The sequence below is a fragment of the Pan troglodytes genome, chromosome 4 (genome assembly GCF_028858775.2).
Source record: "Pan troglodytes isolate AG18354 chromosome 4, NHGRI_mPanTro3-v2.0_pri, whole genome shotgun sequence".
In the NCBI taxonomy this organism is placed as follows: Eukaryota; Metazoa; Chordata; class Mammalia; order Primates; family Hominidae; genus Pan; species Pan troglodytes.
This window is the reverse complement of record NC_072402.2, coordinates 40,283,043-40,293,421: the sequence shown is the minus strand read 5'-3', so window position 1 is coordinate 40,293,421 and position 10,379 is coordinate 40,283,043. Positions and strand designations below refer to the sequence as shown.

Sequence of the window (10,379 nt, the reverse complement as noted above, 5' to 3'; positions counted from 1 at the left end):
GCCAGGCCAGAGTGGTAGATGTGGAACTGGTGAGAAGGTAGACTCAGTAGAAATTCCTAATGGTTTTGATGTGGGGTATAAGAGTAAGAGAGAATTCAAAGATAACTTCAAAGCTATTGACCTGAGTAACTGAGAAGATGGTGAATCTCTTATACAAAAATAATTCAAAATTTGCCATAAATCAAAGTAAAGTGTAAAATTATAAAACTTTAAAAAGAAAATACTGAAGATCTTCATGACCTATAGATAAGCAAAGAATTCTTAAACATGACACCAAAAGCATGATCCATAAAAGAAAACAAACAATGTGTTGGACTCATCAAAATTAAACATTTTTGCTCTGTTTAAATATTCTGTTAAGAAAATAAAAATAAAGTCATAGCCTCGGAAAAATTATTTGCAAATCACATATCCCACAAAGGCTTTGTATCCAGTATCTATCTGTCTGTCTATCTATCTATCCATTCATCTATCTATCTATCTATCTATCTATCTATCTATACACACATACTATTTAAACTCAACAACAAGAAAATAAACAATCCCATTTGAAAATGGGAAAAAAGATCTGAACAAATACATATCCAAAGGATAGCAGAGAAGCACATGAAAAGATGTTTAACATTATTAACCCTTGGGGAAATGCAATTAAAGTCACCATGATATACTCCAGCATACCTATCAGAATGCCTAAAGTAAAAAATACAATACCAAGTGCTGACAAGGAGGAGGAACAACTGGGTCTCAGATATTGTTGGCAGAAATGTAAAGTGGTATGGCTAGTCAGGAATACAATTTGGAATTTCTTATAAAGTTAAACATATACTTCCCATATGATCCAGCAATGCTACTCCTGGATATTTATCCTAGAGAAACGAAAACTTATGTTAAACAAAACCCAGTACACAAATTATTCATAGCAGCTTTATTTCTAATAGGCTAAAAGTAGAAACAACACAAACGTCCTTCAACAAGTGAATGAATAAACAAACAAACTGTGGTATATCTATATATGCAAATACTGCTCAGACAAAAAATAAAAAGAATGCATGTAACAACTTGAATGGATGTCAAAGGTATCAGGCTGAGAGAAAAAAAAGGCAATTTCAAAAAGCTACCTACCATATGATTCAATTTATATGACATTCTCAATATGACACAATTATAGAGATGTGGAATGGATCAGTGGTTGCCAGGGGTTAGGGTTGGAGGGGAGAGGGCATGAGGGAGCTTGTTTGGGGTAAAGGAATAATTCTATATACTGATTGTATCTACTGCTGGTTACAAATATCTCAACATGTAACAACATTTCTTAAAACATTTCATACATCAAGAAAAAAAGTGCATATAAAAACTGGTGAAATCGAAAAAGGTCCATACTTTAGTCAACAGTATTGTACCAATGCCAATTTCCTGATTTTTATACCCGTACTGGAGTTATGTAAGATGTTATTTTGGGGGGAATCAGGGTGAAGGATTCTGTACTATTTTTGCAACTTATCCATGAGCCTAAAATTAATTCAAAATAAAAGGAAAAAGCTAGGGTTTCCATTAACCAGGATTAAAAAGACTGCACATAGAGTAAGTTTTACAGGAGGAGATGAGGGGTTCAATTTTTGATGTTCTAAATTTCAGATGTCCAGTACAAATGCTTATGTACAAGCCTGGCATTTGGGAAGGGAATCTGAATGAAATATGCATTTGGGATATTATATTTAAAACCATGAGACTGGATAGGCTCATCCAGGACAGGAATGTAGATCAAAAAGAAAAGAGGAGCAAGGACTGGCCTTGGGGTGTTCCACTACCAGACAACAGGAGAGAACAGAGTGAACTCTTGGGAGGTAATAGTTCCACGTTTACGATTTTCCTTTTTGTGAAAACTTTTTAGGGTGAGTGTGACTCTGTGTGTGTGTGTGTGTGTGTGTGTTGACAGAGCTCTGTTCCAATCTATCAGATTTACTGGTAGATTTGAACCTCTTTCAGTTACTGTGGATTTCTTTCTCTTTCTTTGTATCTTAGATATTTTTATTTGTTCATATTTGTTACTTATCAGGAATGACTGAAATAAAAAATGTAATTGAGTCCCATAATCATAATCATCATTACCACCATCGTCATGATGGAAATGGCTTTAAGTGAGAACTGGTCATACGAATATTATTGCTCCTGATTTTCAACAGTAAATAGTTGCCATTAATGAATGCACAACCCAGAGTCTACCAACAAGGCTCAAGATATTTTAAATAATATAACATGCCTGTTCACAGGGGAAAAAAACCCAGGAAATAACTTATGTGTACTTCTTTATTTTATCATATAAGAAAAGCATAGAAGCACCACCCATGCCTCTGAGAATGCTGGACCATGCACCTTTGAGAAAAGCTTTGTCTCCTTCATCATGAGCAATTTTCCTCCAGCAGTCAGGGATGCCTGTGTGCAGAATATCAGTTCCTTTGAACCCTGACCATGTCATCTTGTGGTGGCAAACAGTATCAAATGGATAGGAATGACTTTTTATCCCAGCAATGCCAGTGACAGATTGTGCGATCATCAGCTGATGAAGATGTTAGCATTCTTGGGATCTGAAAAAATGCCTTTTGCAGTGTCATGGATACCAAAGTAGGGAGCTTGGTAGATGATAATACCCCACACTGACACGTTAAAGCCTTGGTTCAGTCTCTTAATTCCATCGGATTTGTAGATCTTAACCAGGCAGTTACTGAGGCTTCTGGATTCCCTTTCAGCTCTAGCTTTACCCACATTAGCTGCTAGACAGGTACAAAGTCAAGTAGCTGCGAAAATCAAGAGGGTACACCATACACAAGGATGTGGCCCAGTGGCATCACTGGGGGCCAGATTGCCTGCAATGTAGCACCACAACTGGGGCCTCTCGTCCACCCCACCTCAGAAGATCTGCTTCTGTTTACCTTGGGCAAAGTTGACAGCCTAGGTGGGTAAGTATCTGATGACACTGGCCAGGTTACCGTGGCAGAAGGACAGGACTCCCTGCTCCTTGGGGGTATGAACCACAGAGTCTGTCTAGTCCTTGCATAGCTTATCTGCGGTGATCTGCTTGCTGGCATGCTGCACTTGCAGCAGCAGCTTGACCCACTTGATGGGCACTGCTGTGTTCTTGGATATGGCCGCAGCCACGCCACCTGCCAGAAAGTCCTTGGAGAAGGTCACAGTGGCATCTGTCATATTGAAAGGAAAGAGGAGGCTGGCAACTGTGAGATGGGACTGGGCTGGGAACCAGCTTTGATTCTGGGACTCCAGGCAGACTTCTTTCTCTTTTCCTCTGTATTTCATCAATTCTGATAAAAATTTACAGGATATCAGTAGGAATGCCCCTCACTTCCCCTCATCTATTGAACTCGGCTCAATGATTTTACAAACTGTTATTTTTTTCAATCCCCGCTACCTCTAGGGATCATGTGTGGTAATATCAATGCTTTGGGAAAAATGAACATTGGTTCCATTAAAGAGGATGGAACATCCGTTGTGAGACTACTTTCCCTAAGGGAAAGATAAACACAAAATCTGATTCACATTTAGGAAAAATTTTTTTACTTTCCTGAAATCATTGTTCATTTATGATCAGTATCTACTCTTACCATTTTATTTTTAAACAAAAGTTCTATCTCCTTTGCCACCATTTTCCCATTATCATTGCTGTTAAAAAAATTAATCCACCTAATTAACTAACTTTCACTTAATGAATAGGCAAATCACGATAATTGCTTTATAGGTTTAGGAATGCAGCCTTGCTCAGAGGGAAGCTTATAATAACTAATGCATATGTTAGGAAACAAGAAGGGGTAAAAATCAATGATCTTAGCATCCATCTCAAGAAGTTAGAAAAAGAACAGCAAATTAAAACCAAACAAAGGGGGAGAAAAGGAATAATAAAAATGAAAGCAGAAAATAATGAGATACAGAGCAAACACATAATACATAGAAAAGTTTAACCCAAACAAAAGTTATCTCTGTGCAAGAAAGTTTGACAAAGACAAAAAAGAAAAGCTATAATTGCCAACATCAGGAATCAAGAATGGAACATCACTTTAGATCCTATAAGTATTAAATTATGTATGAGGATACTATAAAAATTTATTCCAGTGAATTTAAAAAATGACACAACTTAATTACTTGTAAAAAACAATTTACCAAACTGACACCTATTTCTGACATGAGTAGAAATAGAATATATGAGCAATCATTTTGTAAGTTGCGTATTCATATTCTCAGTCCATATTCAACTGGGGTGTTTGTTTTTTAAAAAATTGATTCATGGAACTTCTTTATATATTAATATATTAACTCTTCGTCATATACCTTGTAAATGTTTCCCTCAGTGTTTTTACCTTAACATTTTATTCATAGAATATAGAAATTTGAAATTTTATTATATAGTTAAGTTTGTTGAACTTTTCCTTTCTAAATTTTTTTGCTATTATTCTCAGTCTATCCTTATATGTTTTCTTCCAGTTTATGATGATGACGATGATGATATGTTTTTAAAATTAATTCTTTAAAACTTCTGGAACTTAATTTGATGTGTGATATGAAGCAAAGGATCAGTTGTTTCCCCCCAGCCCCCATAGCCAATTTTCTCAACATCATTTAAAATATAATCAATATTTTTTTCCATTGGTTTCTGATGCTCCCTTGATCAAATCCTTAAAGTTTGTGTATACTAGTGTCTGTTTCTCTTTTTACTTCTTTGTTAATTCTTCTGTAAAATTGCTCTTTAAACTTTTTTTCGTGCCTTTCACACCTTTTAGAAGAACATTAATTTTACCATGTTAAAAAAAATCCCATGGAAGTTATTCAGTTGTTTTTTTAAAACTATATGGTTTGGAGGTGAAAATCCAGACATTTTAACAAAGTTAATGTGTCAAACTTAATAAAAGATCAGAGTTTGTGCTCTGACATGCATTATCTGTAAAATGTCAATAGTAATATTTGATAGATTTGTTGGAAAGATACAATAAAATGTAAAATATATAAAATACCTTGAACAATCCTTGGTATAGCTGGGTAATAATAACTCCCAATATTCATTGCCTTCAGTGAATGCTGACTATTGGCTCACACTTCCGTTGATAAAATAAAAAATAAAATAAAATTTGCCTTTTATTAGTATTAGAGGTATTTGATCTTTACATCCTTTTATGCAGCATCTCTCTTCTTTTATATAAATATTTTATTCCCTTAGCAAAATTCAATTGTTTTCTTCATATTAATCATACACTTTTTGGTTAGGTTTATTCACAAATATTTTATGCTTTATATTGTTGTTTTGTATAAACTTGGTTTTCTCTAATTGTCTCTTTGGTCATTAATGCTATTAGGCAAGACTGAAGATGTATCTTTATCTTGTATCAGATTACTTTGCTGAAGTCTAAAAAATTAATCTGAGACGTTTTCAATTCTCATATAGGCTATGTAAGATGATCTTGTGTCCTTATTTCTAATAAAGTGTTTATTTTTTGTTTCTATTCCTTAATTTTTGAAATTGAATTCAAAAGGAGAATGAGATGATGTATTCTCTTGTTTTGATCCTTAATTTTAATAGAAGTGCCTCTATCCTTTTACTCTAAGTTACTGTGTTGGCTTTTGGTTTAAAGTAGGTATTTGTTACCATGTCAACAAAGTGCCAGCTATGACTCTCAGGCTGCACAGTCAGGTGTGCAAGGAAAGTGACTGAAGCAAATTTGTATTTTGAGCCTTATTCTGCCAGATGGTAAGACCTTAATCTCAGTTAATTAAGGGTTTTCCCTCTCTTTTTTCCAGGGAACTTACATTGTGCCAGGGCATGGGGAGAGAGTGGGGAACTGATTCTGTGCAATCTCCTCCTCCTTTCACATATCCCTCTATTTCTCTCCTCCCAGTTCTTGCTAAATCAGTCAGCAAAGGTGGGAGAGGCTGGGTAGGGAGGAGCAGCAGAGGTTGGAGTATTCTTTCTTGTCTCTTTCTCTCACAGATTGCATTGGGGTATGGTAGAAAGCAAGGAACATTCAGAGAATTTTCCTTGCCCTGATTCCTCTTCTCTTTCCTTGACAGCTCGTCCTGTGCTATAAATTTCACAACTCACTAGCTGTGGGGTGAAGTCAAAGGTGGAGCATGGAATGTGGAATGGTGGGAATGAGAAGGTTGGGGAGGATCTGGGCAACTGTGGGAGGACAGGGGAGGATAGAAGAAAGGACAATTCCAGTAGCAAGTAGAAAGAGGGAGTAGGTCTAGGTCAGCATAGCCTGGCTGCTCTTCTGTTGATAAAATTAGAAAAATAAAATAAATTTTGTCCTTTATTAGCATTTCACATAAGGAAGTTTGCTGGCTATTCCTAGTGAGAGACATCTTTGATTTCAATCACAAATTATAAAAAAGGAAAAAGTAGGTGTAACTTAAATAACTTTCCCTTTTTAATATTTCATATATATGTAAATGTAGATCCCATACACATATAAATACATATATATGTTAATATAGATTTCATGAATTTTATATATATGTTCTGTAAATATTCTGAAAAAATATATAAATTTGTATTTTGAGCCCTTATTCTGTATGAGCCTTCATATATATGTGTGAAATTTTCACATAAAGGGCAGCTTTGACATATGCCATTGATTTTGATACAACATGTCGCTTGGAAGAACAGAGGTAAATAATTTATTTTGTGAGAATGTGTTTAAACAACAGAGTGTTTTGATTTCCTTTGGAAGAAAAGCCTGCTTTCCATTCTACTTGTCCCTTGGAGAATGCAGCAGTCAGGATGGCTGCACTGGGGGACCACACTCAGCAATGCAGTCTCCTTTCTCCAGATCGCACATTGTCATTTATTTTTGAAGCTGCGGTTTTGTGCTGTTATTTTTTCTTCTCCATCTGATTCATTCTGAGTCATGGGAAGCACATTCTCATTGCTATGGGGTACACTGCAGAGAGGGCTCACTTGCTTGTTCTGCACCATTAAATTCTTGCTTGTGTCTTTCTATCAGAAATGGTTTGAGGAGTCACAGCACAGAAAAAAACGGGAATATGAGCATTGTGCTTGGGAAGATTCAGACTAGGAGAAATAAGATTAATAAAGTGTTCTTTTTTTTTTTTTCTGTGAACTAATGTGCTTGGTGGACAACTAAATCTCTCTGTCTTTCATTGTTCTCAAGCAAACAAGGAACCACTCAACAATGGCATTCTCTCCTGATAAAGGATTTCATTTGAGCATGCCAGTTTCCCAGGCAAGGGGTGAGGGGTGTGTGGGATCACCTTAGTGTCAGAACAGCATTATCAAATGTCAGATGTCCTTGGCCATCATCTTCTCCAAATGTATTAGCTTATAATCTGTCAGCAAGGAATTGAAAGCTATTATTCCAGTCATACTGACGGGACATGATTTTCCAAAATATAGGAGGTTTCTGTTCATTAAGAATCCACTGGTGCTGAGCATAGTTTGAAAATTTTAATTTGAACAAAAGTGGTCCTGTACTCTATGAGAGTTACTGCCAAGGTGATAGAACAAGGGTAATATACTTTGAAGATATTAAAAGCTGGACTAGAATGAAAGTATGGCGCAGTTCTCTCCTTTTCTCCTTTTATTCTGTGCTTAATACAATTATTTTAAACATAAATATGGTGCATTTTAGAACATGGAGACAATGAATCAAAAACTCATTCTTTGACCTCTCTTCTGCCTCAAAACATTTAAATCTAATTGATTTGCTGTAGTAGTAATAATTCCATTCACAAGAGACAAAAGCCATAACATCAATAAAATGATAAATGCAATTTGTTGTATTAGTGGCAAGCAATTGGAACAAAATATATTAGTAATTTAGAAACCATTCTGTATTTATGTGCATGCTTCCTATTAAAAAGAAATGCACAGAATGGAAGGACATAGGGGATAACATATTTTCCCATTGAGATGAGTCCTTTTATTTGAGATTTATTCTATTGTAAGTTATAAAAAAGCGTATTTGCCCCTGTAACTGCAGCTTGCAGTAGAATCCATTTTCAGCACTTTTGAATTCAGCTCACATAGCCTTCTTGTAGGCTACAAGGAGGTTCAAGCTGTTCTAAAATAGTCATCACGATCCATTACACTCTGTTCCCTGTAGCTTTTGTTCCCAGTTGCGTGTGATACTGTAATTGTGAAAGAAAATTTAAAATACATGCTGACTTTACACATGGAAGGGTTATAGTTTCATTTGTTCAAAGCATTCTTGCATATATTATCCAAAATCTTGTATGAATAATCCAGGACAAAGGTAACATTTCAAAACAGGACATATCAAATTAATATTTCTTTATGTTAAAAGAAACACCTTAGGAGAAAAATGCCAAGTTTACATGTGGCATTTTGACTTGGTTTACATGTGGGAAATAGAAAATTCAAGCCAATAATTTAAACCCTAAAGATTTACTACAAATATCTGTATCACCAAAGTAAAAGCATTTTGCCTAAGAACACATTAAAAATTTCTTTAAAAATTGTATTCTTGGCCAGGCGTGGTGGCTCAAGCCTGTAATCCCAGCACTTTGGGAGGCTGAAGCTGGCGGGTCACTTGAGGTCAGGAGTTCGAGACTAGCCTGGTCAGCATGGTGAAACTCCGTCTCTACTAAAAACACAAAAAGTAGGTGGGCATGGTGGCATGTCCCTGTAATCCCAGCTACTCTGGAGCCTGAGGCAGGAGAATCGCTTGAACCTGGAAGGCGGAGGTTACAGTGAGCTGAGATCACGCCATTGCACTCTAGCCTGGGTGACAGAGCGAGACTTCGTCTCAAAAAAACAAAATAAAAAAAACCAAAAAAACCAAAAAATAATAATAATTGTATTCTGGGAGATTGTATTTATTCCATTTCTAAATAATAATGAAAGACATGATATTTTAGATTATGTTTGCAATAATCTAAACGTAGATTATTTTTGGATGTTGTAGCTTATAGTGAAAGACTTTGAGAGTATTAGAAAAACAACGAAGAGAAAACACTTCCATTCTAGTTCCTGACTTCACACACATTTTAGGGAAAGCTCAACCTTTTCTCCCAGGAACTGTCTCCTATTCCTTATGCTCATTTTTGCTTCATGTCTTCCAGTCATCCAATCTTCCTTGACATCCTTCACATTTCCCTTCTCTATCCAATCAGTTATCAAGTCCTATTGCATCTTCTCTTGCAAAACTGCTCTCCTTTAGAGAATCTCAGAATTTTATGCCTTTGAAGGAGACTCCTACAGTCCAGTTTTTCTCAAAACTTTTTAAGTAGCAGAAACTTTTCTCCAAATGTTACACAGAAGTCCCCAAATTGATAGTAATGATAAAAATAAAACAGATAAAAGAAAATTTGGTTTGGTTGAAGCAAGACTTGGGGGGCACAGACTCTTACCTATTTGGTCCATTCATGCTGCCTTGCTATTGTCTCCAAAGATGCTTTCCCTAACCCCAAGGGATCCTTGGAATGGAGAAAATGAAGGTCCAAAGAGATTAAGTGACTTGTCCAGGATCATGAAGCCAGTTAGCAGAGCTGGTCCCAGAAGTCAAGCTAAAGTTTAGTGCTCTTTTGGCTACATCAGGCAAACTCACTATCAACACCACCCACCACCTGACAGAGCTTACTGTAGTCTCTAGTCTCTCCTGTTAAACTTCTCCGTTTACAAAACATAAGGTATTTTCCATCCTTTGTATCTGTCCCCTGTGCAATAGGCTCCCAGGGCTCTCCACTGCCTCTGAGATCAAGTGCAAGTCTTTACGGGTTCATTTCAGGCTCTTTATAAGTTGCACATTTTCTTTCTTTTTTAAAAATTATTATTATACTTTAAGTTCTAGGGTACATGTGTACAACATGCAGGTTTGTTACATAGGTATACATGTGCCATGTTGGTTTGCTGCACCCTCCACTCGTCATTTACATTAGGTATTTCTCCTAATGCTATCCCTCCCCTAGCCCCCATCCCTCGACAGGCCCCGGTGTGGGATGTTCCCTGCCCTGTGTCCAAGCATTCTCATTGTTCAATTCCCACCTATTAGTGAGAATATGCGGTGTTTGGTTTTCTGTCCTTGTGATAGTTTGCTGAGAATGATGCTTTCCAGCTTCATCCATGTCCCTGCAAAGGACATGAACGCATCCTTTTTTAGGGCTGCATAGTATTCCATAGTGTGTATGTGCCACATTTTCTTAATTCAGTCTATCACTGATGGACATTTGGGTTGTTTCCAAGTCTTTACTATTGTGAATAGTGCCGCAATAAACATAGGTGTGCATATGTCTTTATAGTAGCATGATTTATAATCCTTTGGGTATATACCCAGTAATGGGATGGCTGGGTCAAATGGTATTTCTAGTTCTAGATGCTTGAGGAATTGCCATACTGTCTT

The 10,379-nt window shown here is 36.4% G+C and overlaps 1 pseudogene; it reads right to left on the bottom strand.

Annotated features, from left to right (window-relative positions):
- Positions 1–2,293: 2,293 nt before the first annotated feature.
- LOC100614694 (ADP/ATP translocase 2-like) lies at positions 2,294–3,260 on the bottom strand (annotated as a pseudogene).
- Positions 3,261–10,379: the final 7,119 nt, after the last annotated feature.